Here is a 27,766-nt window from a genome sequence, read left to right on the forward strand (position 1 = left end):
AAACCTTATACTTGTTTTTGGGTTTGGGGTCATGTGCTTACAAGGCCCTTGGCTGGTGGGGTGACCCTGCTTTCTGGTGGGCCTCTTGGGGAGGCCCTTGGATCAGGAGCTGGAGACAGATGCTCAGCTGCTAACCAGAAACTTGTGGCATCATCAGGGGACCCAGGAGGAGCCCCTTCTGCTTCAGGGTACATGACTCATTAAAGGTGATGCCCCCATGGTCAGGAGCCAGACTGGCACTTCTGCTGTGTGTCAGGCAAGGCCCAGGGACCAGCCCATCCTGGGCTGGCCTCAGCGCTCTGCTTGGGAGCCACACTCTTGGCTGAGGGTGTGAAACGCTGCTGCTTCAGATGAAAAGGGACCATGGGGACTGGACTGAGGCCTGCGTGGGGCGTGGGCTTCCAGCCTCATCTGGCTCACCCAATGCCGTGTGTGAATAGCATGGACAGATAGAAAGAACACAGACTCGCAGTTCTCATTCGATTCTTTATTTACTCCTTTGGAGTTTTGCTATACTTTATTAGACCCAGAAATATATTTTTGATTACAAGAGAGTGCTTTTGAGTGTCATTGGGGTCCTGGCAGCTCAGGGATTGGGGTTGTTCTTGAACTGCTCACAGAGGGCACATTTGTAATCTGAGGACTCCTACTGCTCCTCCTCTGCCTCTGTTGCTGCTGCTGCTGCTGCTAAGTCTCTTCAGTCGTGTCTGACTCTGTGCGACCCCATGGACGGCAGCCTATCAGGCTCCCCTGTCCCTGGGATTCTCCAGGCAAGAACACTGGGGTGGGTTGCCATTTCCTTCTCCAATGCATGAAAGTGAAAAGCAAAAGTGAAGTCACTCAGTCGTGTCTGACTCTTATCGACCCCATGGACTGTAGCCCACCAGGCTCCTCCATCCATGGGATTTTCCAGGCAAGAGTACTGGAATGGGGTGCCATTGAGTGCCTCAGAGGCCTCATCTTGGGCCACAACTGAAACAGCTGCCATCATTACGGAAAAATAGGTGTACATAGTCATCATTGAACCATAACCTGGGTACCCTGGGGGGCTCTTGGGCAGTTACCCTGAGGTGTCCCTTCCAGCAGTAGCCAGAGATACAGATGTGGCGTTACTGGACATGCCCTCACCACTGAGGCCATCCTGCTCACTGGGGAGATGGTTTGCTCCAGCCTGCAAGGCTACACTGCCCATAAACCAAAGGCCACAGAACGCAAATGAGAACTGGCCAGGGATTCCTTGAGCAGCTGGCATTCTCTCCTGGGCCTTCTTGTCAGCCTCTTGGGTGGACTCATGATGGAATCGAGGAAAGTGTCTGGTCGCCACTGCATGCTTCTTTCTCTTTGGGCTCGTTGTTGTGCTGGTGATGAGCTAAGCAGTTGTTCTGGGGTTGTCTTTCCACTGGATGTTCTGTAGGAGGAGAGGCTCTCTGAAAGTTGGAGTTGCGATAGATCTAAAAGGAAATGAATCACTTTAGCCATCTTTGGGGAGAATAGCTGTTCCTCACTGCCCTCCTTCCCACCACCGTCCCAGCCTTGCTAACTATGAAGACAAGGTCTCTTCATTCCTGGCAGGTTATGAGGCCCAAGCAAGGGCTCTCCCTAGATCTCCCCTGGGGCCAGCCTCAGTTGAGGTGTTACTGATGGTCCCTGACATCAACTGGCCTCTCAAGGTCTGGAGTCACCCCTGTGGGTCCTAAGGGGATTCGTGGAACATGATAAGCCCTGCTTTCTCCTCTTTCCTTAACTACCATCTCACGAGAAAAAATTCTAAGAAATGAAACCTGTCCAGCACTTCGGTCATCAAGTCTAGTCTCCCCGGAAGGGCTTTCTATATTACTATCATCTTCTTCTTCCCTGAAGAGTGACCCAGAGGGCGGATGTTACTGAACCCTTACAGGTTCAGTTCACGGATGAAGCTTTTGATGCTGTCTGTCTCAAAGATGCTGTTTGTACCTCTGTGCTGAAGGACCTCCTTCTGGAAGAGATCTGCTTCGATGACCACTGTGTCTCCCTTCTTGTTCCAGTGCACAGAGGTGAAGGCTGCATCCTCCATGATCATCCGGAGCTTCCTGGGGAAGGACAGCCTGAGGACAGTGCTGTTCTCTTCCTTGTTGGCTGTTACTGGGTTAGGGCCCTGTGGGGGGCGGGTTATCTTGGGAGCCTGGATCTAGGCTCTCTGGTTGGTCCCACTGCTTCTCCAAAGCCTCCCCTGAATCTACTTTTGGATCTGGGGAGACATCAAGGCGGTGCCCTGCTGCAGGTGCCCCATCAGTTGATGGGGCCAGCGGGGCTGTGTGTGCCTCATGGGAACTCTGACTAGTCATGGAGCCAATCTAGTTCAGGAGCATTCTCTACCGAAGCAGTGAGCACTCAGGGCAGAAGGGCCTCAGACCAGGGTTGAGGTGCCCCATAAATACTCTCTGGAAATTCTAGAATCTGGGTCATGGGACAGGCAGCCAATTAAGTGGTCAGCTTCCTTAACTGGTTCATGATGTCACAGAGGTGATGTGGAGAGGCAGCCCCAGCCCAGTGTTGGGGAGGGAGTCTGGGAATGGAGATGGGATCCCCAGCTTATCTCTTGTCTGAAAGTACAGAAAAGTATGTTTCAGGTTGCCTGAAAAGGCTCCCATCTGCTGCCAGGCCCCTTGTTTCAGAGGGCCAGGCCCTGGATGGGTTGACAAATGTGCCCCTGTTCCACCCCCCCTCCCTACCAATGGGGAGGGCTGTGGTTGGCTTCTGCTAAAGGGCCAGGCCCTGGAGAGTCCTGGCTTAGCTATCACTGGGAGAGACCCAATGGGTCAGATAGGCCCCTGGCAACTGTCCTTTCCAGAAGATGGGGTCCATAGGGGGCTGTTTGGCCTAGCCTGATTTGGTGGTCCCACCCCCCATACCCTCGGCTATGGTCTTGCCCCTCTTCTGGATTTGGTCTCCTCTGAATGGTACTGCCGGTTGGTAGGTCCCATTCAGATGGCCCCAAAGTCAGAGTCCTGTGGTCCTGCCCCCATTGCCCCTCAGATCAAGCTGTCCCCACAGGAGGGCTGTGCTTGAGCACAGTGGGAATGACTTCACATTCCACTTGACTGTTCCCCAAGTACCTGAGACACAGACTCCCCAGGACACTGTGTGGTAGGGTACAGCCAGGTGCTCTGCTGAACTTGCAGCCTCCTGAGCTCTGCCTACTCCCAGACATCATCCCACTGCAAATCACAGGGTGCTGTCTTCAGTTTCCATTTTTTCCCATAAAGATTGCTCTTGTGGCCATAGAGTCCTCACTTTGGGAACACCTGTGTGTGTGCTTTTCTCGTCCCCTTTCCAGAGCCTTGGATTCAGCCACCCTGGAGACTGCCTCAAAATGACTGTTTCCTTTCATCAGTGGAGTGATTGGGCTTCTGCTACCCCTGGTCCTGCCTCCCATGTCCAACTTGCATGTCTGTGGGTACTTGCCCTTTGAAGGACTTGATTAGGGGCTCAAGGTACAGCCTCTTTTGTTTAAAACAAGCACTTCATTGGTCCTCTCTGAGACCATCTCTGATCTTCTCTGCTCCTGTTGCTGTCCCCACCACCACTGTGGACCTGTTCTCCCTTACCCAGATGGCAGGTACGTCAAATGATTTAGTTGGCTCACGGGTTGGGCACTTTTCAAAGGGCCTCCTTTACACACACTCACTCCCAGGGACATGTCTGACTTGTTGAGTGAGATGTAACCAAAGGAAGCCCCATCTACCTATATTTGAAAATGGGTGAGAGTGGGACAGGATGAAACTCCAGTGAGTGTCATCTGTCTTCACCACACATGGGCGATAGGGCAGAGGGTTTGAAGATGTATGTTCTCTGACCTTTGTGGGTCACTGGTCTTCAAAATCACCGTGTAGGGGATAGACTGGTACCTTGGAAAGGCCCATGGTGTGAGGACCCTTTAGTACTGTCCCCGTAGAGACTGTGTCCCCCCAGTTCTGCCACTCAGCAAGGCCATTTGCCCTGTGTGAGGGCTACTGCCTGGTGTCTAAAAGGGAAGAGCTAAGAGGATGTGGAAGAGGCTCACCCAGGGCCTTTCAGTCTGAGGACTGGTGGCCAGAATAGAGGTCACAGGCCTTGACCTGGGCTTGCTCCCTTGCCTTTGTGCTCCTAAACAGGTTGACAAAATATTCTTTCAGATTGGCTCATTGGATTGGGACACAGCCCTGGAGGCTGTGATTATTTGTGGGGGCCCCTGGTGGGTCCTCTGAAGGGGACCAAAGACCATGGTGTCTGTGGCAGCCTGGTTAGGTGTCCTTTCCTGCCCCCCCCCGACTTGGGGCCCCTCCTCACTCCCTGGGTCCTGAGGGAGCTGCCTTTTCTGTCCCCTCCAGTCACCATCCGAGCCCTGTCAGTAGGTTTGCATGGGACCGAGGAGTTTCTGTCAGCTTTGGCTCAGGATATTTGCGTTGTGTACACACAAGCCCTCATGATGTCCAAGGCCTGCCCTTCTCAGCCTCACTCTCCTGCCCTTGTGCTTGTGGTCCATGCCCTGGTGTGCCCAGCCCAGAAGACCTCCAGGTGCTCTGCACCCTCACTGTGCCTGTGGAGACCTGGAGCCTTGGGGGTCTGCCCATGTCAACTTTTCTCCTGTATTAGAGGAGGCTCCTGTAGGGGCCTTATCCTACTGGACACTGGGGCCATAAGGTCAGACCCTCCTTCCCTCCTTCTCGGTGAGAAGCTGGTCAGCCTGGCAGGTTCAGTTGGGCAGCAGGCCCCATGGCAGCAACAGGGACAGGGCGACGCCCTCAGGTGGGAGGCGCTGGGACTGGACAGAGATGCCAGCCCATGGCAGAGTCAGTTTTCAGCAAATCACAGAGCAGCCCCACAGTGCTTCTTATTCTCCTTGTCCCCTTCCTTCCACAGACCTGCTTTTTGTCACCTGAGAGGTATTGTGTAGCACTGAGAAGAGAAAGGCATGAGAAGTTAGAAGGTGAGACAGTTTCCTGGGGTGGGCGGGAAGGGTGGGGGCTACAGAGGAGTTGAGACCAAGGCTCTGAGCCCACCCAGGCCCTCACTAGCATGTGATCCTGGGAAGATGCCCAAGCCCCATGGCCTAAGTTCGTCTGTAAAGACAGCTGGTTTGAGGAACCCATATACTGGGCTGCAGAATGTGCCTGAGGTATGTGATGCTGCTGGCAGGGCCTGGCGGCCATTGGCACTGTGATAGCATGGCAGGAATCTCTCACACTTGCCCACAGGCACTTCTCCACTCGCCACTGTGGGAAGGGGTTGGCTGCTCTGTGGTCCAGGTCATGTCACAGAATATACACCTCAATAGAATGTGGAATAGCTAATCAGCCAAACATGATGATTCATAAATAAAACAAGGTAACTTTTCCAGTTAGGCCATAGTGGACCATAGTATTATTAGCTCTGCTGCTGCTGCTGCTGCTGCTGCTGCTGCTGCATTGCTTCAGTCATGTCTTCAGTCGACTTTGTGCAACCCTAGAGATGGCAGCCCACCAGGCCCCCCCATTCCTGGGATTCTCTAGGCAAGGACACTGGAGTGGGTTGCAATTTCCTTCTCCAATGCATGAAAGTGAAAAGTGAAAGTGAAGTCGCTCAGTCATGTCCGACTCCTAGCGACCTCATGGACTGCAGCCTACCAGGCTCCTCCATCCATGGGATTTTCCAGGCAAGAGTACTGGAGTGGGTTGCCATTGCCTTCTCCATTATTAGCTCAGTCATGTTCAATTCTTTGAGACTCCATGGACTATAGACCACCTGTGTCCTCTGTCCATGGAATTCTCCAGGCAAGAATACTGGAGTGGGTTGCCATACTCTACTCCAGGTGATCTTCCTGACTCAGGGCTTGAGCCCAGGTAACACACAATGCAAGCATGTTTTTATCCTTTGAGCTACCCCAGAAGCCCCATTTCCAGTTATAGGGCCTGTTAATTTTGGGTGTTGAGGAATGTTCCAGCAGGCAAAGCAAGAACCAGTCTTTGCCTCTGTCCCAGCTGGTCTTCCATCCAAACCCTTATATTCCTTCATTGCATCCCCACAAAGTTAAAGTGTTTGATTAATGGCCAATTACAAAAAGAGATAATTTAAAGCTCATTAACACCTTGGGTTCTGGATCTGCAGTACCAGGAAAGAGAGGGTAGTTCCATGGATTGCTTGGGCATCACTTCAAGGGAGTGTGACCAAAGTTCTCCAGGATTCCTTGCAGATATGGGGTGGAAAACACCTCCTTTACCCCTGCGGTCAACAGCAATGTGATAAGAGCCAGGACCCCTTCCTTCCTGCCCCAGAAAGAGATCTCTCTGGGCTTTATCCAAGATGCAAAAGGACACCTCACAGCAAGGATCCCTTTCAGACTTTCCCATCACCCCCAAGACACAATGCAATACTGAGGGGTGCTACCATCCAGCCTCATCACAATCACCTCTCACAGAAGGAACCCAGTTTTCCAAGGCCCCACACCATCCTGGCTCAGGCACCAACCTGCAGGTGCTCCTCCTGGAGCCTCACTGCCCTGCTCCATGTTCCCTTGTTCTATGGGACTAGTGGACGTCTCTCCAACTTTCTCTTGTGACTCTGGCTCCTAGACCATCACTCTAGGAGTGAGGGTTGTCCTGCTTCTCCTAGTTCCCCACTGCTAACACAACCTTTCAGGGAGCAGAGGCTCTGTAAAGGTCTTTGGAATAAATTAGCCCTTGGGCAGGTGGCTCAGATTAGTTGTCTTCTACTTCCTTAAATAACCCAGACAAATCCAAATAAACAGAGATAACTTAATTTTTGAGAATGATACCTACAAAGGACAGAAACATGAATTCACTATGATCACTTTATTATTATTTAAATCTTACCCCATCAATATTGCTGCTAAGTAAGCTCATGTTTCCAAAACAGTTCTAATTCCAATTCCAATGTATCCCTTTCAGGATCACAGAACAAAATGGAAGAATGACCAATCTCTTTTACAAAAGAGCAAAACTCTTGTACTTGAAATGGGTAACCACAAACACATTTTGATCCTCATCATTCACAAACTAAGACATTAAAGGTTATTTAGCCTTCTATTAAACTGTCAAAGTTTGGAAATTTTGTAATGAAAACAGATATGAATCTCCATGTCATCATAGTCATGAGGAACCCAAAGATGCTACAAACCAGTTCCCCCAACTGGCCCGGTCCCTCACTTCTGAGAAGGCTGACCACCCCCTCTTCAATCACAGAGGGAAGTATCACCTGGCTGCTGCTCTGACTCAGGCCCCCTTTTCCTCCCTCAAAGCACTTTGGTTGACTCTGAGCAGAAACGCCATGACTTGCCACTTGCTGGTCTCCACATAGGCTTGGGGACCCCACAGGAACTCATAGCACGCAGAGTGGCTGCCCTCCCCAGGGGTGGAGGAGGCCGAGGGGGATGCAGCCTCACCCGCCTCAGCCCCCAAGAGCTGTGCCTCCACCGGGACCTGGGCCTCACCTGGGTCCTCAAGGTCTTACTCAGGCTCGCTTGGCTTCTCAGCTTACTCATCTTGACCACAAGCATGATCCCTGGTATCAAAACACAGACAGGAGTGACACAGGGGGACAGATTGGGACCACAGGCCTCGGCTGAGAAATGCACCCTGGATGGTCTGACACAGGCTGCTTAAAGTCTCCTCTTGAGTGGTCCCCTATGTCCTCCCTCAGGATACTCACCTAAACTCCTTCAGAACCTAAGAATCTCCTCTTCAATCTCTGAGGCCCCCTCCCCTTAAATCAACTCTCCAATGTTCCTGAGACCTTGTTCTCATGCAGCCCCAGGCTGACAGTAGGTTCTGGGACCTGTGGGGCTCCCTGTGTCCTTGATCAAGGTCCTCATCTTGAGTCCTGGCAGTTCCGGGGATGCCCCTTGTGTTGAATGGAGGTGGGACTCTCACACCAAGGCCGTCACTGCATCAAGACCCTCAGGGAGAGTCTGTGGACATGAAGTCAGGGCTCCATGCCCAGGGTTTCCCAGAGCTGAGATGATGCCCCTGGCCATCCTCAACCCTCCTTCTGCTCTTCACTTTGACTCTCAGCAGGTCTGGGTACCACCTTCTCACCTCGACATTGCTCCCCTTAGATCCAGCCCTCCCTAGCCAGGACCCCTGAGAGGCAAGTTGGAGTAGGTGGCTCATTCCCCCAACCCTGCTGGGGACTCCAGAGGCTGAGAACATTGATGACCTGGATGTCCTGGGGTCCCAGAGCCCCCCCCACAGGGTTCTACCTTGACTCCTAGCACAGCTGGGTTCCTTTACTCTGTTGTCCTGAACCCAGGTACCTAACCCAGGTCCTCACTTCTCCCCTCCCATTGGGATCAGTGATGTCACATCTGGACTCCTTCCACCCTGGTCTCCCAGGGCTGTCAGGAGGGCAGCACATATATTCCCTGGGAACCCTCAGTCTCCTCTGGTTCTCACCTCGAGTCTCTGCAGGACAAGGGCTCCTCCATCTGCCCACCTGTGACTGCTCCCCAAAGACCAAGCCTCTGAATCCCTGAGTTCACTGAGGAAGTGAGGGGGCATGAGGTCTCAGCCTGACAACCCAGACCAGGGCCCCCAAGAGGCCCAGTAGGGGTGGAGTTGTATTCTATGGGGCCTTCTATTCTGGGGTGCCTGGACCCCCTCATCCTCACTCAAGAAGGGGCATCCTTAATCCTTGAGAGAAAGGTGCAGTCCAAGCACAGATGCTGGATGGGGCATGCTATGCCCATGACCATGGGGGAGCACAGGGAACAACTCACCTTCACATGGGGGTCCCCTCAGCAGTCACCAGAAGATAACAATATCTTTTAGCCCAAGAGGATAAGGAGTGGCAGGTAAGTTAGCAAGAACTCAGCTGCCTGGAGATGGCCTTGGACCCTCAGAGTGACTTTAGACTCCCACTCTAAGTGTGGGTGTGTCCTGCTTCTCCCAGTGTCTCCACTGCTAACACAGAGCTTCCCACAGAACAGAGGCTCCATGAAGGTCTGTGGAATAAATGAGCCAGGGATTGTTGAGGTCTTTTAGTGGATTAGAATCTGGTGGTCCGGAGTCGACCAATAAGAAAGTAAAGGAGAGAGAAAGAGGCTGATATTCCTTGGTTTATGCAGAAAGCCAATAAAATGGGGCTTGTTCTGTTCATGGAGGCCTCAGGAGCCCTCTCGATGGGGTGAAGGTGCAGAGTGCCTTCTCAAGAGGGTCTTAGAAGCCTGGGCAGGAAAGTGAACTCAGAGAGCCTCTGCACTCCAAAGAAATAGCCTGAGAGAGAGAGGGAGAGAGAGAGAGAGAGAGAGAGAGAGAGGGAGAGGGAGAGGGAGGGAGGGGGGAGGGAGGGAGGGAGGGAGGGAGAGAGAGAGAGAGACAGAGACAGAGACAGAGAGACAGAGAGAGACAGGGACCAAAGCTCTGATGGAGCAAAGGTGTTTTAATCAACATGGTGTGGGCATATATACTGTAGTTATTCTCAGCAAAGATAAAGATTAAAATTTCAGACTTACAAAACATAGGCAATCCATATTAAAGAGAGAGAGAGTTGTAAATAATCACTTTTACCATATGGTTCATAAAAAGGAAGAGGGTACTTATCACCGTATAGAAAAACTAATGAAGGGAATGCCTGGATTCTTCAGCCCTGGGAGAGGCTTGCCTCTCCTCTTAATTGCTGAATATTCAGGAATTAAAAAGGAACAGAGAATTCCTGACAGATCCAAAACAGCACACAGGAAGCCTCCTGCTAAATGCTTCCTGACAAGGAATCAGGGAGCTTATTAATCTCATCAATTTCTTCCTACTTTCTTAAATAATATCCAGCAAAATCCAAGTAAACAGACATGGGTTAGCTGTAGAAAAGGACAGACTAAAAGTATAAGAAGCAAGAATTCACTACAATAATTTCTTTTATTATTTTCTAATTCTTCCACCAACTGTATACTGCTAAGTAAGTTTACATGTGCAAAATAATTGTAATTCTAATCCACGTTACCTTGCTCAGGTTCACAAAATAAAATGAGACAGTTTCCAATCTCTTTTACAAAACAGCAAAACTCTGGTCCTTAAACTGGGTCCTTAAACTTGAATCACAAATTCAAGTGTGATCAATTTCATTCACAATTATATATTGAAATTTATTAAGTTTTCAGCTGAAAAAAAAAAAAAAAAAAACATTTGAACAATTCCTAAAGAAAACAGAGATGAATCTCCATATCATCATGGAGAACAGGAACCCAAAAGTACTACACACCAGGTTTCCCCAACTGACCTGGGCCCACACTATTGAGAAGGCTGACTGCTTCCTCTTCAATCACAGATGGAAGGATCACCTGGCTGCTTCTCTGGCTCAGGGCCCTTCTTCCTCCTCCCTCACAGCCTCTGCAGATGGGGGTTGGAAGACCCTTGAAATCCTTTTGTTGTCCCTGAGCAGATACTCTGTTACTTGCCACTTGCTAGTCTCTGCATAGGCCCGGGGACCCCACAGGAACTCATAGCGAGTAAGGTCACTGTCAAGCACCTGCCGGTACTCCAGGTAACCTTCCTGCACCCACACGTGGGTCTGCAGCTCCCTGGGCTCCCCAAAAATAGATTGCTCCCACCCGGGACATACCCCCATCCTGCTGAGTGCTTCCCAGACCACTTCCTCAGGGGTACAGTTTCCATTTCAGATGATCAGGCTGAAGACCAGCACCAAGAGTCCAGCCTTGGGCATGCTCTGCCCACTGCTCTGCATCGCATCGCAGGTAAGGCCCAGGGTGGGGACCAAGATGTAACCGTGCTCCCTGGAGTCCACCTCCTTCACCACCATGCCGAAGACCAGCTGCCAGGCATGAGGTGGCTTTATAGAAGACCACAGGGGTGGTCCTGATTACCCATGAGGATTGTATTCAGTACTTTGGTCTTAAAGGTCAGCTTCTTGGTACAATACTTGAAGAACAGAAACTTCACCAGGTTAGCCATCATCTCTTTCAGAGCTTCCTGGGGCAAGACCTCCACAGGGGTGGAGGAGGAGACTGATGGAGAGGACGCTGAGGGGGATGCAGCCTTCCCTGCCTCAGACCCCAGGAGCTGTGCTTCTACCTGGCCCTGGGGATTGCCTGGATCCTGAAGGTCTTCCTCAGGATTGCTCAGCTCACTCATCTTCATCCCAAGTGCAATGCCTGGGACCGAACCACAGACAGGAGTGAGGCAGGGGGACAGACATGGACCACGTGTCTGGAGGAGAGAGGGGGTGTGAGCGGCCTCACCTTAGAAACACATCCTGGGCAGTCTGGCACAGGCCACTTACAGGTCTCCTCTTGAGGGGTGCTCTCGAGCCTCACAGGGTCATGCTTCCTGTGCAGCTGGACACCTGACTACCTGAAGGAGGGGGGTGTCTCCCCAGGGTACAGGCAGCACAGCCGAAGTTTCCTGGGCTGACATGGTGTGGGGATATGGGCCTTGTGGTTTCCCTTCTGTTCTGGGAAGGGGAGCCCCTGGTGCACACTCAGGACGCCCTCCTCACCTTGACTTCTGGCACTGCCTGGACCTCCTCTGATCTCTGACCTCAGGACATGGTCCTCAGACCTCTGCTTCGCCTCCTGGAGCTCCTGTGAGAGACATGGAGGGGACACCTCAGGGGTAGACTGAGACATATCCCTGGGCCTTCCGTGCTGGTAGGAGGGGGGGGGACTCTGTGAGGTCCCCCAAGTTGTGGGGTGGGAGGTCCCCTCAGGGCTCCCTGTGTAGTGCTAACCTTTCACCTGGCATGACCTATTCCCTCCCCTTTGGGGGCCTGCAGGGAAACAAAGAACAAGACCTGAGTCTGAACAGAAAGTGCTGATGGACCCCACATGTGGCTGCACCTGCCCAGGGCCTCCTGTGGATCCTAGGCTGGGGAGATGCCCGATCCTCAGCTCTTCCTCACCTCCCTCCTGGCCTCCCAAAACTGACCACAGGGATGGGACAGGAGTTTGCTCAGTTATCCCTCTGGATCCAAGGAGTACACCCTCTGCAGGCCTGAACACTCCCCACTGTGGCCGAACACCTCAGATCCTGAGGTCCCTAAGCCATAGGTCAGGAAACTGTTCACTCTACTCTGAGGCCTCTAAGACTCCCATCAAAGGCAAGGATACCTCCCTGTCTTAAGTTCTAACCACCTCTGTCATTCCTAGCATGGAGTCTGGACTCCAGGCAGGGTCAGTCATTTTGAGACCTCACTGCTTTCACAAGGTCCCCAGTCCTCTGAGACACCCATGTCAAGAATTCAGACAGGCCTAGTGTGCTTATCTCACACCAGGGTCTCCAAGGGCTGACTACAAGGGTGGGGATTTGTGGGGTTCCATTGGTCCTCACTCAGGGTCCCCTGTGTCCTCTTTCAGGCACCTCAACTTGCCTCTGGGCAGGACCTGAGCTTCTCGCCTCTCCCCAGCTGAAGCCCCGCCCCTTACACCAGGGCCCCATCTCTCCAAGATCTGGATGTCAAGAAGTCAGACCATGTCTGTTGCACTCATCATACTCCATGATAGCCCTGAACTGACAACAGAGACAGGCTTCTCTGAGGTCTCATTTAATTGGGGTACAGGGTCCCCTAGTTCGTCCTCAGGGTCCTCAACTTGAAACCCTGAAGGACCTGGGAATTGGCCCACCTGAGGCCTTGCCACATATACGAGGTCCCCAGTCTGAGACCTGGATGTCAGGAAGTCTGACCATGTCTAATGCACTCATCGTAACCCAGGGCCACCAAGGACTGACAGCAGGGACCGGCTTCCCTTGGTCTCCTCTGATTGGGGTCCAGCATCCCCTCAGTCCTCCCTCAGGGTCCTCACCTAAACTGCTTCAGAATCTAAGACTCTCCCCTCCAATCTCTGAGGCCTCGCCCCTTATATCAAGTCTCCAGTGTCTCTGAGACCTGGTACTCACGTCCCCACCAGAGTCACCCCGGGCTGACAGCAAGTTCTGAGATCTGTGGGATTCCTTGTGTCCTCCATAAAGGTCCTCATCTTGAGCCCTGGCAGGTCTGGGGATGCCAATTCTGTTGACCAGAGGTGGGACCCTCACACCAAGGCCATCACTTTACTGGGACCCCCAGGGAGAGTCTGTGGACACGACATCAAGTCTCCATGCCCAGGGCTTCCCAAAGCTGAGATAATGCCCCTGGCCATCCTCAACCCTCCTTCTGCTCTTCACTTTGACCCTCAGCAGATCTGGGCACCACTGTCTGTCCCTGACCTTGCTCCACTTCGAACCAGGCCCTCCCTAGCCAGGACCCCTGAGAGGCAAGCAGGAGTAGGGGACTCATTCCTATAACCCTGCCAGGATCTCTCAGGGCTGAAAGCACTGATGACCTGGATGTCCTGGGGTACCAGAGCCCCTTTCAGAGTTCTACCTTGACTCCTATCACAGCTGGGTTCCTTCACTCTGCTGACCTGAACCCGGGCACCTGACCCAGGCCCTCACTTCTCCCCTCCCATCAGGATCAGTGAGGTTACATCTGAATGTCACACCCCCTGGTTCACCAGGACTGTCAGGAGGGTGGCACGTGCATCTCCTGGGGACCCTCAGTCTCCTCTAGTCCTCACCTCGAGTCTTCACAGGATGGGGGCACCTCCCTCTGCCCACCTGAGACTGCACCCTGAAGACCAAGCCTCTGACCCCCCGAGTTCACTGAAGAAGTGAGGGGGTGTGGGGTCTCAGCTTGACAGCCCTGACCAGGGCCCCCAGAAATCCCAGTCGGTGTCGAATTGTGTTCTATAGTGTCTGCTGTTCTGGGGTGACTGGAACCCCTCGTCCTCTTTTAGGAGGGTCCTCCTTAAACCTTGAGAGAAGGCTGCAGCCCTAGCACAGATGCTGGATGGGGGATTGCTGTGCCCATGACCAGGGTGGGGAAGCACAGGGAACCACCGTCTTCCCATGGGCGCCCCTCAGTGTCACTGGACTTCAGAAACTTGTGTAGAAATGATGTTGTTTTAGCTGAAGTGGGTGAGCAGCAGCAGGTGAGTTAGCAAGAACTCAGTAGCCTGGAGATGGCCTTGGCCATTCATAGTGAGTTCACACTTCTCCTACCTGAGGTATCCCCAGGGTAGTCTCCTGGTGTCTCTCTTCCACTGGTCTGCATGGATGCCCTCCCCCGCCATGGGTCCTTCCTGTGCAGAGTGGCCAGAGGAGCTCTCGGGGGCCAAGAACTCCTGAGTCATGGGTTCTAAGTCCCCACTGGTCGGGCGACTTTAGACTCTTCCCCCAGGAAGGAGAGATATTCAAGAGGAGTGTGGGTGGCTGACCTGCCTTGCTCTGCCCCTGGGGTCCCTGAGGGCCAAGGATTTAGCCTCATTGCAGTCCAGCCCAACCCCCACGATGGCCTGGCTGCCCCCAGCCCCCCTACAACCTCCAAGAGCACTGCTCAGAGGTCAGAGGTGCTGGCTGAGACTTCAGCATCCCTAGGTTTGCTGAGGGTGGGAACATGCAGAGTTCATCATCTGGGGGATTTGCATGGGGCCTTGAGGGGCCCCCTGGCCAGGACCTCAGACCCTGGGCCTCAGACCCTGGACCTCAGACCCTGGACCTCAAACCCTGGAGATGGGAACCTTCCCTCCCTTTCCAGAGGCTCAGCGGATGGCTGAGCACCTTGTTGCCCGGTCACAGGCCCTGTTGTGGGGTCAAGCATGGACAAAACCCAGGCTGTGGTGTCTCATCAGCCTCCCCTGCTGGTTTGTAGCTCAATTCATCCCAGGGTCTTGGCTCATGACAGATCCCACGGAGTCCCAGATGGTTCCTCCTGCAGAGAGCTGGAATTCCAGAGCACCACCAGCTTGCTCACCACAGGCTAAGCCTTGTTTCTGTCATCCAGAAATCAGCCTCTTCCAGCCTCCCACCTCATCCCGTTTGGTCATGGCACCTCTCTTTGTGAAGGGACAGAGCAAGGGAGCCCAGGGGATGAAGGGGCCACTGAGGATCCAAGATGAGCACTGGGTCAAGTGAGGCTCGGGCAGAGCTGATGGGAAGTGAGTTGGCCATGGATCACTGGCTCCCCAGGTTCTGCCCAGTCAGGCCTCCAGGGTCACCCTTACTTATTTGGAGCACTTGTGAGGCAGGCCCCCTCTCTGAGACACCCTGCCTGGTTGAATTTCATTTCCAACCTCCTAGACACTGTTGCCTGTGCAACCCCAGGGACACAGCTAAACCCATGCTTCTGGAGCCTCCTGGCCTCTCCTCTGGTGACCTGGGCGCTCCTGGAGCTTGAGACAGTTTGACTCTCCAGGGCCAGCCCATCAAGGCCATGCTCTCTCCCTCCAATCCTGTATGACCTTAGGCTGCCGCCTCTGCCCGGCCCAGGAGGACACGTGCTTAGCCACTTCACTCTACAGACATCAGTCAAAAGCCACCAAGGACTGAGCTGTGGGAGTGAAGCACCTCATGGGTCTCTTTTGATATCAGGCAGCCTTGACATTGTAAATAAAAATTGCCTTCTGTGACAAGCAGATGACTTGCGATTGCAATCTGCACATCTCTGCTTTATGGATTTACAGGTAAGCAAGAGCCACACAGGCTGAAGTTTCTGGGAATGTAGATTTTAAATAGCAACATCTGCATGAGATTCCAGGTCAGTAGGCATACAGAAGTCAAGACAAAAAAGGGAATGAAACCTTCTGAAAAGTTAAGGTGTTCCGCAGGCAGTGAACCTTCATAAGGGGCTGCATTTTGGCTTGGAAATAAGCAGCCTGATTGGGCATCGTGGCAGTTAAGTGCTGGGGCTGACAGAGCCCTGGCCTGCACCGACCAGTGTCCTTTCTCAGGGCCTCCTCTGCCTGCTCCAGACTGCCAACAAGGGAGACCCCGCTTTCTGGTTCTGGTAGACTGGTGTGTGCACTCTCCCCTCACCCGGCCTCAGAGCCATTGTCTCTGCAGCATGACCCTGGAGGGCTATTTGCTATGCTCCTCAGGACAAACACTCTTTTAAGAGAAAGTGCATTATAAACTGGACACCCCAGCGAGCAGAGGGTGCTGAGATGTGACACCCTTGGAGTGCTCAGCTGAAAAAGGAAAAGAAAAGAGAAACAAGAAAAGGTCACCAGATTCAGGCCCTGCAATGAAGCCAAACCTTAAGCCTGCTGTCCAGGCACCAGCAAGTCCCCAAACTGAACAGCCACAGGCCTTGGGCAGAGACCACAGGCTCCAGTCCTGTGCGTCTCAGGACAGGAAGGGCTCTTATGGTGACCCCGACAAAGGGATACCTAATTTCTCCTTATCTGTTCAAGTGAGGAGCTTGCTGGACAGTGTCCCTGGGCCTGTGAAGCCACTCTGCCAGGCTCTTGTCAAGCCCTTGATGGGTCTTTTCAATGAGTGTATCCATATAAGTCCTGGAGAGGGGACTTGGCATTTGCAGCAGGCAGATTGCAGAAGCTTCTCTGCTTTCTGTGCAGGTGTCGACCCCTGGCCTGCACCTTCTCTGCTGACCAGGACACTTCCCAGGAAAGGACCTGTGCTTCTCTGCACTAAACTTCTATTCCACAGTTATGGGAGTCATGTGCTTAGTCTCTCAGTCATGTGCGACTCTTTGTGACCCCGTGGACAATAGCCTGCCAGGTTCCTCTGTCCATGGGGATTCTCCTAGCAAGAATACTGGAGTCAGTTGTCATGCCCTCCTCCAGGGGATCTTCTCAACCCAGGGATTGATCCCAGGTCTTTTGCCTTGCAGGTGGATTCTTTCAGGTCTGAGCCACGAGGGAGTTATTGGGGCACATAAACCCCTCCCCCCACCTGCTTCCCCCAGGGCCCATACACCAGTCCTCAGTCCTGTCTTTGCACACAGCTTTCCCAGCAGGCCTGCCACCGTCCCTGGCAGTCCTGAGGTTGGTACCCACCCCACTCCCAGGACCCAGCCTTTACCTTGCTCAGGACACAGACAGGCGGCTCCTCTGTGAGCAGGTTGTTCAGGCAGAGGGAGATGAGCACATTCTGGCGTGCTTTGCTAAATCCGTACAGGCTAAGCTGGTGGATGAAGCTCTTCATACAGTCTGTCTCAAACACCTTGTCTGAGTCCACCCTCTCCAAAATGTTCTTGAAGAGCTCCTAACTGATGCCTATGCAAGTGCCATCTTCCTCTCACCAGATGGACACAAAGTGGTGACTGTTGATGATGGTCCACCACTTCCTGAGAAAGGGGAGGGGGAGGAGGCTGCCCTCTCCCCCCTGGCAGGGCACCACACTCGGTGTGAAGCCTCTTCAATAAAGGCTCTTCACTCAAAGCTTGAAAAGTACTCTCTTCCAGGAGCAGCCTGAAGCTGCGGTGACCTGTGGGCATGGGCTGGGCCAGGGCGACCAAAAGGTCTGCAAGGAGCGGTGCAACTCCCTGAGCTGAGTCCCAGAGTCCCTGTGTTTGGAGGAAAGGGAGGCCTCCCAAAGTCAGGGACCTCATCCATTGCAGGGCCCTCCTTGTCTACAGCCACGTGGAGCTGTAGTGCATCCCTCCTTCCTGGAAAAGGGACAGTGCAGTGGCCAAGAGCAGTCCAGGCTCACAAGGGTGCTCAGCCCTCACCAAAGGTCTCTGCTTGCTCAGGGCTGACATCACAAGGCAGTCACTAAGTGACCTAATAAAGGTCTGGCTGCACCCAGTCTGGTCAGTGTGTCAGCCTCCTGGTCCACACTCACCAAGGCAGTGGGCACTATGACACTTGTGTGCAGGCATGTAGTCTCAGGCCGAGCCCTTTTGTAAACCTGGAATAGCCTTCTTGTCCCGGAGCCCTGGGCCTGGGAAGACACACCAACAGACGTGTGACCCTCAAAGTCAGCCCCTCCTCTGTATTTACAGGTGCCTTGAGGGTTCTGCATGTCAACCTTGCAATCAAATACAGCTTCATCTAGGGTGGGGTTCCACGGTCAAGGTACAGCCACCTGGCTTTCTGTGCACTGTTGCTGGCTAGGCAGCCAATCCCCCACACAGACCCTCTCTGGGCCCTGCCATTGGTCTGTGGGAACCCCAGGGTGGGGGCTATAGAACCATTGGCTGAGGTCTCAGGGATACAGGAGGAGGACAGGCCACCACACTCTGGGTTCTGCAGTCTGCCCATGTCCACCCCAAGCCGGCCTTGCTCTGCACACCCTGGTCCCAGGCACGCAGGAAGGGGCGGTCACCCTGGGCCTTCACACACAGTGTGGCTCCATTTCTTGTGACCGCCATCCATGGGACCTCCATCTGTCTCTGTGTCCAGGCTGTGATAGTTGCCATCCTGCTCTGGGGCCTGGTATTCTAGCATCAAAGAGGCAGCCATGCAGGGTGGCCCACATAGGGGGCCCACCCCACTAATGTCCCCCACTCCAACTCTGCTCCTGGGGTTGAGGATCTTCCCGAGATTTCCAGAATCAGAAATGCCTCTGACCTTGAGGCATCAGCCAGTCGGGGCCCAGAAGCCCAGCCCAGTGAGTGAGAGAGAGGGCTCAGGTGAGAAGATGCCAAGGCGGGCACCTCAGCTTTGCTGATCCCCAGCTGCCTGGCTCACCCACTCTGAGCCTCTGCTTCCCCACACGGGTAATCCTAGGGGTACCTGCATCACGGAGTAGTGAGGACTCAGGGGAGGTACAGGAGGTGGCGAGGGTCCTGACACTCAAGTCTGCCACATGGTTACAAGGAAGCATGCTGTGTCTCAGCACAAGTCTGCATCTAAGGCACATAAGCACTGATCCCCCAGTGGATCTTGGCTCCATGCTGGAAGTCTCCTGTCACCAGCGAGGGGTGGGCTTCCTTGTTGATTCTTGAAAACTGGGGGCTGAAACATCACCTGAATTAAATGTCTGTAGACACAGCTCAGACAATTAGATAGAATTGCCCAGTGTGTCCCATAGACAGAAGCCCTACTCAGTGCCCTCCCATGTGACCCAGGAATGCCTCAGATCCCTGAAAAGCCGAGTTCCATTTTAGACTATCTGGGACCCCACAAACACTCTCGGCTGCCTCCTCAGCTGTCAGGATTGTGGCAGGGCACTCCCTGGCAATGGCTGAATCCCCAGTCCCCCTCTTCCCCTTTGTATATTCTGGTTGTCCCTGCATACTCTTGAGAGATGCCCACCCACCCCTGCTTCCCTTGGCTGCCTGTGGCAGCTAGAGGTTCCCTTTTGTTCTGGCTGAGAGACCATCTGGCTTCCTGGTCCAGAAACTACTAGAGCTCATCGATGAATTCAGTGAAGTTGCAGTATACAAAATGAATATATAAAAATCTATTCACATTTCTGTATACTAACAGTGACTAGCAGAAAGAGAACTTCGGGATATTATTCCATTTACCACTAAATAATCACATTTAACTGCATCAAAAAGAATAAACTATCTAGAAATAAACCTACCTAAGGAGGCAAAAGACCTGTACTTGGAAAACTGTGAGATATTGGTGAGAGAAATTTAAGACAGCACAAGATGGAAAACTATACCATGTTCTTGGATTGGAAGAATAAATTTTGTAATATGACTATACTACCCAAGGCAATCTACAGATTCAATGTAATCCCTATCAAATTACCAATGGCATTTTTCACAGAACTAGAAATTTGTATGGACACAAAAGACATCAAATAGGCAAAACCATCTTTGGAAAAAAGAACAACCTTGGAGGGACTTCCCTGGTGGTCCAGTAGCTAAGACTCCATTCTCTCAATTTAGGGTTCCCAGGTTTGGTCCCTGATCAGAGAACTAGATTCCATATGCAGCAACTAGGAGTTAGCATGCTGCAACTGAGATTCACATGCCACAACTTAGAGTTCACCTGCTGCAGCTAAAGACCCTGCATGCCACATCTAAAAAGATCCCAAGTGCTTAAACTGAGGATTCTGAATGCCACACCTGAGGATCCCACATGCCTCAATGAATATCAAAGATCCCATATACCACAACAATGATCAAACACTGTGAAATAAAGTAAAACAAACAAACAAACAAAAGAACAGAGCTGGAAGAGTCAAGCTTCTTGACCTTAGACTATACTACAAAGCTATAGGAATCAAAACAGTATGGTACTGGCACAAAAACAGACACACAGATCAATGAAATAGGATAGAAATCATAGAAACAAGCTTATGCACCTATAGTCAATTAATCTACAACAAAGGAGGCAAGAATACAGTACACAATGGAGAAAAGAGAGTCTCTCCAGTAAGCGGTGCTGGGAAAACTGGACAGCTGCATGTAAAAGAATGAAATTAGAATATCGTCTAACACTATATGCAAAAACAAACTCAAAATGGATTCAAGACCGATATGTAAGATTAAATATGTAAAACTTCTGGATGAAAACATGGGCAGAAAACACATTGACATAAATCACAACAGCATTGTTTTTGGAAAAGGAAATAAAAGCAGAAATGAACAAATGGGCTTCCCAGGTGGCACTAATGATAAAGAACTTGCCTGCTAAGGTAGGGGATGAAGGTTCAATCCCTGGGTCGGGGAGACTCCTGGTTTAGAGCATGGAAACCCACTGCAGTATTCTTGCCTGGAGAATTCTATGGACAGAGGAGCCTGGTGGGCTACAGTCCACATGGTGGCAAAGGGTCAGACAGGACTTAAGCTACTTAGCATAGCCCAGGGATCTAATTTAACCTAAAAGTTCTTGCACAGCAAAAGAAACCTTTGAAAAAATGAAAAGAACCTACTGAATGAGAGAAAATGTTGCAAATGAGTGATTTGGGGTTAATATTCAACATATATAAACACCTCAAAAACACAGCGTCAGGGAAAAAAAAAAAAAAAAAAAACTTTTAAATGGGCAGAAAAACTGAATAGAAACTTTTCCAAAATAGATATACAGATGGCTAACTGGAGCATGAAAAGGTGCTCAACATCACTAACCCATCAGGGAAATGCAAATCCAAATCACAATGAAATGTCACCTCATACCTGTAAGAATACTGCTGCTACTGCTTAGTCTCTTCAGTTGTGTCTGATTCTGTGCGACCCCATAGATGGCAGCCCACCAGGCTTCACCACCCCTGGGATTCTCCAGGCAAGAACACTGGAGTGGGTTGCCATTTCCTTCTCCAATGCATGAAAGGTAAAAGTGAAAGTGAAGTCGCTCAGTCGTGTCTGACTCTTAGCGACCCCACTGACTGCAGCCCACCAGTCTCCTCCGTCCATGGGATTTTCCAGGCAAGAGTACCGGAGTGGGGTTCCATTGCCTTGGCTATCATCAAAAAGAACACAAATAACAAATGCTAGCAATGATATGGCAAAAAGGGAATCTTTGTGGACTGTTGGTGGGAATGTAAACTGGTGCAGTCACTGTGGAAAATAGTGGGGACGTTTCTCAGAAAACTAAAATTGTGCTATGTGACCCAGCAATTCCATTCCTGGGTGTATATCCAAAAAATAAAAAAAACTCTAATTTGAAAAGATACATGCACTCCAATGTTCCTGGTAATATTATTTACAATTGTCAAGATATGGAAGCAATCTAAATGCCCATCAGTGGATGAATGGATAAATAAGGCGTGGCACAAACACACACACACACACATACACATAACAGACTACTATACATCCATAATAATGAATGGCATTTTGCCATTTTTAGCAACATGGATGGATTTGGAGGGAAATATGCTAAGTGAAACAAGTCTGATAGAGAAAGACAAACAAAGTATGATCTCACTTAGACATTGAATTTAAAAAATAAAACAGACTAATAACCTCAGATACGCGGATGACACTACCCTTATGCCAGAAAGTGAAGAGGAACTAAAGAGTCTCTTGATGAAGGTGAAAGAGGAGAGTGAAAAAGCTGGTTTAAAACTCAAGATTAAAAAAAAAAAAAAAAAACACGAAGATCATTGCATCGGGTCCCATAACTTCATGGCAAGTAGTTGGGGGAAACAATGAAAACAGTGACAGACTGCATTTTCCTGGTCTCCAAAACCACTGCAGATGGTTGCTGCAGCCATGAAACTAAAAGACGCTTGTTCCTTGGACGAAAAACTATGACACACCTAGACAGCATATTAAAAAGCAGAGATTACTTTGCCAACAAAGGTCTGTCTAGTCAAGGCTATGGTTTTTCCTGTGGTCATGTATGGATGTGAGAGTTGGACTGTGAAGAAGGCTGAGCACTGAAGAATTGATGCTTTTGAACTGTGGTGTTGGAGAAGACTCTTGAGAGTCCCTTGGACTGCAAGGAGATCCAACCAGTCCATTCCATCCTAAAGGAAATCAGTCCTGAATATTCATTGGAAGGACTGATGCTGAAGCTGAAAGTCCAATACTTTGGCCACCTGATGTGAAGAGCTGAATCATTAGAAAAGATCCTCTTGTTGGGAAAGATTGAAGGCAGGAGAAGAAGGGGAGGACAGAGGGTGAGATGGTTGGATGGCATCACCAACTCATTGGATATGAGTTTGAGCAAGTTCTGTGAGAAGGTGAAAGACTGGGAAGCCTATTGTGCTGCAGTCCATGGGTTCACAAAGAGTCAGACATGACTGAGCAACTGAACAAAAATTGAATATTAAAATAGAAGAAGCTGACTCACAGACACAGAGAACAAACTAGTGATTACCAGTTGGGAGAGGGAAGGAGGAATGGGCAAGATAGGACTAGGGGAATAAGAGGTATAAACTATTAGGTATAAAACAAACTACAAGGATATATTGCAAAACATGGGGAATATAGTCAGTATTTTGTAACAGCTATACATGGAGTATAACCTTTAAAAGTGTAAATCACTATAGTGTACATCTGTAACATATAGTTCTGTATAGCCACTATACTTCAATTGAAAAAGTGAGATATCCACTGTATTGCCCCTCCCCTTTCCCTCTCCCCATGGGTAACCAGTAGTTTCTTCTCTGAATCTCTGAATCTGTTTCTTTTTTGTTATATTCATTAGTTTGTTTTATTTTTTAAATTCCACATATAAGTGATATCAAACAGCCTTTGTCTTTATTTGTCTGACTTCTTTTACTAAGCATAATACACTCCAAGTCCATGTATGTTGTTGTAAACGGCAAACTTTCCTTCTTCTTAATGACTGAGTAGCAAACATCAAACCTTAAACATCACAGGAATGTAAATTCATAAGCCTGCTATAATCCCATTCCCTATACCACTGTTTAGGTTTTAGTACATATTTACTAAAGAGTAAAGATTTTACTTTGTTCTAATTTTTTTCTAAATAATAGAACTTGATAGGATATCTTAGAAAGCTAGAATATAAAAACAGAGGGGAAAAGAAGAAAATAATTAAAATAAGGTCAGCATCAGCTCCATATCAATTACCTCACTTTAGCTTCTTGGGAACCCTGATTTTGTTTTTTTCCCCCCCAATTCAAAATGCACACAATATCAATTTCCTGGCTTTGATAATAATTTGCTGTAGTTGTGTGAGATCTCTTTGGGGAATGTGGATGATGGATACACAGCTCCCCTATTACTATTTTTATAACTTCTTGTGAGTCTTTAAAGATTTTCAAAATTAAAAGCTACAATAAAAATGGAGGCACAGAGGTGAGGACAGCCATACTACTGGAGAACAGAAACTAAGCATAAGTAAATGAGATGGAAACAACTATTTAATGATTAATTATAATCAGTTCTTTTAGCATAGATTCATTCAGAAACATGTAGCTGTTGCATAAATGAGTAAGATGCATTTACTGCTTTATAGGAGGTTTAGTCTAGAAGGTCCCCATTTACTCAGCATTTACCATATAGGCTTTAGAAACAAAAGTAAGAAAAAAATTAAAGATACAATCCTTACCCTCAAAGGAAAAATAAAAAGCTTTCAATCATATTCTTAGGAACATGTATAGCTGAGCACAAACATACACATACTAAACTTGTTATAATCCAGGGACTGATATTTCAACTTGTGAAGTGCCTTCATGAAAAAGAAAAATAGTCTAATTTCCTACTTATTTATGACATTTTAAACTATTAGTCAATATTTTATTGAATAATTATAGTAAATTATTGACTAGAATTAATTTGTAATGTTTCATAGCTTTTAATGTCAGACCACAGTGGATATCTTTTCCTTTTTGACTAGTCTTAGTTTTATTGTATGATATAGTTTAGCACTTGAGTATGTATTGTTCTCTGTTTTACCACAGTTATCTTTTCTCTCCATCTGTATTTTGAGCTCATTAAGAGCTGTTTTTCCTTCTACCTCCATGTTTCACGGCACATAGTTGGTAATAAATAAATGCTAGTTGATTGGCACTTTACCAACTGTATGTTACTTCCATAAAAAATTAGCTACCTGTATTTATATGAGACAAATTGATTAAATTTTACATCACTAATAAAAAAAAAAGTGAGATATCTCAAATGGTTCTGGGGTTTCTAGAATTAGCTCTGTAATCTGATTAGGTTTAAAGCTGCTAATGACTCTGTAGTAAAGACAGCATCGATAGTCTATGGCAACAGATACATGGAAAATATCCGCTTTGGATATGCCCGATGAACCACTTAAAAGAAGTGCTGGGTGCAAGGTGTTCTGTGAATGTGTATATGATACTTTTGAACATTTTTGGAACACTGTTAGATATGATGAGCTTTCTGGTTGCCCCGACTGTAGTTGCAAAGAGTGGTGAAAGGAAATGATTAGCTCAGTTTACAGTAAAAGACCTAAAATATTCCATGTGTACCCATAAGGAAACACATATCTCCTGTAGATACAGGGTTGATTGCTAATGATCCCATGCAAACAGCCTTCAACTGGTTGAATTAGACTTGAAGTTGAATTCTGCCACTAGAGTGCTTCCTGTTAAAATGAGGGAGCTGACTTGGAAAGAATGGGATTCTGTACATTGTGATAGAGCTGTGTGGGGAGACCCTGATGAAACTGGGGACACTGAGCCCATCAAGTCTGGTGAGTTATCCTTGCCAGTAGAAGAATACTCCCCAGCTCAGTGGGAAGCAGCACCATGACCCCCAGTGGGATCAGCCTCTGCACATAAAGCTAGATCAGGACAAAATGATTCACTAAGCATAGATTCTACATTTAATACTACAACTCAAGGAGTTAGAAAGTGCTCTTATTAGTTTGACAGGTTGGTTGAAATATGGACCAAAAGTTGGCCCACAGTGAGTGGAAATGTCAGACCTGACTTGACTATTGGTGTGGATTTGTCATTTAATACCTACTCATCCATACTAGGAGAATCCCAAAGACATAACTTTCACCAAGATTGTGAAGGGAGCCCCAGCACCCTTGAAGAACTCTGTGATTGCTCTTCTCTGTGGCCAGAACTCACAGTAGGAACTGCAGTCACTGAACTGGGAAACCTAAATGCAGTGGGAGTATTTAGATCGCCAGATGGCGGGAGCCAAGTGGCAGCACACAACCACCAAGGGCAAGGTGGGACTGGTTACAGTAATGGAGACCAGAGTCAAAGCACCAATCAGAACAGTCTGACTAGGGCAGCTCTATGGTTTTATCTAGTTGCTCATGTTCTTTTTAGAAGTAAAAGAGTCATGAAGACCAGTAAGTTATTATTTGATATGTATAAGCAAAGATGTCACCAGTCAAATGTACAAAAATCTATTCTGAATCACAAAAACAGAGAGTCAAAGTCCTTTGATCAATTCCCAGACTTGAGCCATTAAAACTCTCAGAAGAAAATGCAGAGGTACATTTTGATGACATAGAATTTCAGAAATGGATTCTTAGATGTGACATCAAATGCATGACACCAAAAACAAAATGAAAAAAGACTGTGGGTGAACCTCGAAAACTTCATGTTAGGTGAAGGAAGCCAGCCACCAAAACCACATATTATGTTTCCACTTATATGAAATATCCAGAATACAGAAATCTACAGATAAGGAAAGAAGATTAATGGCTACCTTAGGCTGGGGTCTTCCCAGGTGGCACATAGAATCCACCTGCCAATGCAGGAGATGCAGGTTCAATCCCTGGCTTGGGAAGATCCCCTGGAGAAGGAAATGGCTACCCACTCCAGTATTGTTGCCTGGGAAATCCTATGGACAGAAGGGACTGGCAGGCTTCTGCCCATGGGATTGCAAAGAGTCAGACATGACTAAGGGACAGAACACAAACACACACAAGGCTGGGGTGGGCTGGGGGGAGGTGGTGGTGGATACAGTGTCTGTAAATGTTCATCCACTTTAGTTCTCATTGGTGTCCTGGAAATTTTCTAAAATTGATTGTGGTTATGCTTGTCTGATTTAGGTCATACCTGAATGGTCTAGTGGTTTTTCCCTACTTTCTGCAATTGAAGTTTGAATTTGGCAATAAGGAGTTCATGACCTGAGCCACAGTCAGCTCCTGGTCTTGCCTTTGTTGACTGTATAGAGCTTCTCCATCTTTGGCTGCAAAGAATATAATCGATTTGATTCTGGTGTTGACCATCTGGTGATGTCCATGTGTAGAGTCTTCTCTTGTGTTGTTGGAAGAGAGTGTTTGCTATGACCAGTGCATTTTCTTGGCAAAATTCTATTAGTCTTTGCCCTGCTTCATTCCATATTCCAAGGCCAAATTTCCCTGTTATTCCCGGTGTTTCCTGACTTCCTACTTTTGCATTCCAGTCCCCTATAATGAAAAGGACATCTTTTTTGGGCGTTAATTCTAAAAGGTCTTGTAGGTCTTCATAGAACTATTCAACTTCAGCTTCTTCAGCGTTACTGGTAGGGGCATAGACTTGGATTACTGTGATATTGAATTGTTTGCCTTGAAAACGAACAGACATCATTCTGTCATTTTGAAATGGCATCCAATTACCGCATTTCAGACTATTTTGTTGACCATGATGGCTACTCCATTTCTTCTAAGGGATTCCTGCCTGCAGTAGTAGATATAATGGTGATCTGAGTTAAATTCACCCATTCCAGTCCATTTTAGTTCGCTGATTCCCAGAATGTTGATGTTAACTCTTGCCATCTCTTGTTTGACCACTTCCAATTTGCCTTGATTCATGGACCTGACATTCCAGGTTCCTATGGAATATTGCTCTTTACAGCATCAGACCTTGCTTCTATCAGCAGTCGCATCCACAACTGGGTATTGTTTTTGCTTTGGCTCCATACCTTCATTCTTTCTGGAGTTATTTCACCACTGATCTCCAGTAGCATATTGCACACCTACTGACCTGGGGAGTTCCTCTTTCAGTATCCTATCATTTTGCCTTTTCATACTGTTCATGGGGTTCTCAAAGCAAGAATACTGAAGTGGTTTGCCATTCCCTTCTCCACTGGACCACATTCTGCCAGATTATGATTATACAGTGGAAGTGAGAAATAGATTTAAGGGACTAGATCTGATAGATAGAGTGCCTGATGAACTATGGATGGAGGTTCGTGACATTGTACAGGAAACAGGAATCAAGACCATCCCCATGGAAAAGAAAAGCAAAAAAGCAAAATGGCTGTCTGGGGAGGCCTTACAAATAGCTGTGAAAAGAAGAGAAGCAAAAAGCAAAGGAGAAAAGGAAAGATATAAGCATCTGAATGCAGAGTTTCAAAGAATAGCAAGAAGAGATAAGAAAGCCTTCCTCAGCGATCAATGCAAATAGAGGAAAACAATAGAATGGGAAAGACTAGAGATCACATCAAGAAAATTAGAGATACCAAGGGAACATTTCATGCAAAGATGGGCTCGATAAAGTACAGAAATGGTATGGACCTAACAGAAGCACAAGATATTAAGAAGAGGTGGCAAAAATACACAGAAGAACTATACAAAAAAGATCTTCACCACCCAGATAATCACGATGATGTGACCACTGACCTAGAGCCAGACATCCTGGAATGTGAAGTCAAGTGGGCCTTAGGAAGCATCACTACAAACAAAGCTAGTGGAGGTGATGGAATTCCAGTGGAGCTATTTCAAATCCTG

The 27,766-nt window shown here is 48.9% G+C and overlaps 1 long non-coding RNA gene and 2 pseudogenes across 1 annotated transcript; 1 reads left to right on the forward strand and 2 right to left on the reverse strand.

Moving 5' to 3' along the window:
* Positions 1-483: 483 nt before the first annotated feature.
* On the reverse strand, positions 484-2,324 carry LOC100299740 (heat shock transcription factor, X-linked member 3-like; annotated as a pseudogene).
* Positions 2,325-2,508: 184 nt separating this feature from the next.
* On the forward strand, positions 2,509-7,013 carry LOC132344269 (uncharacterized). Its single transcript, XR_009493471.1, has 4 exons — positions 2,509-2,598; positions 3,317-3,598; positions 4,882-4,948; positions 6,906-7,013. It is a non-coding gene; the product is annotated as an uncharacterized lncRNA (long non-coding RNA).
* Positions 7,014-10,305: 3,292 nt separating this feature from the next.
* LOC107132014 (melanoma-associated antigen 10-like) lies at positions 10,306-11,188 on the reverse strand (annotated as a pseudogene).
* Between the last annotated feature and the right edge of the window lie 16,578 nt (positions 11,189-27,766).

The sequence above is a fragment of the Bos taurus genome, chromosome X (genome assembly GCF_002263795.3).
Source record: "Bos taurus isolate L1 Dominette 01449 registration number 42190680 breed Hereford chromosome X, ARS-UCD2.0, whole genome shotgun sequence".
NCBI classification, from domain to species: domain Eukaryota; kingdom Metazoa; phylum Chordata; class Mammalia; order Artiodactyla; family Bovidae; genus Bos; species Bos taurus.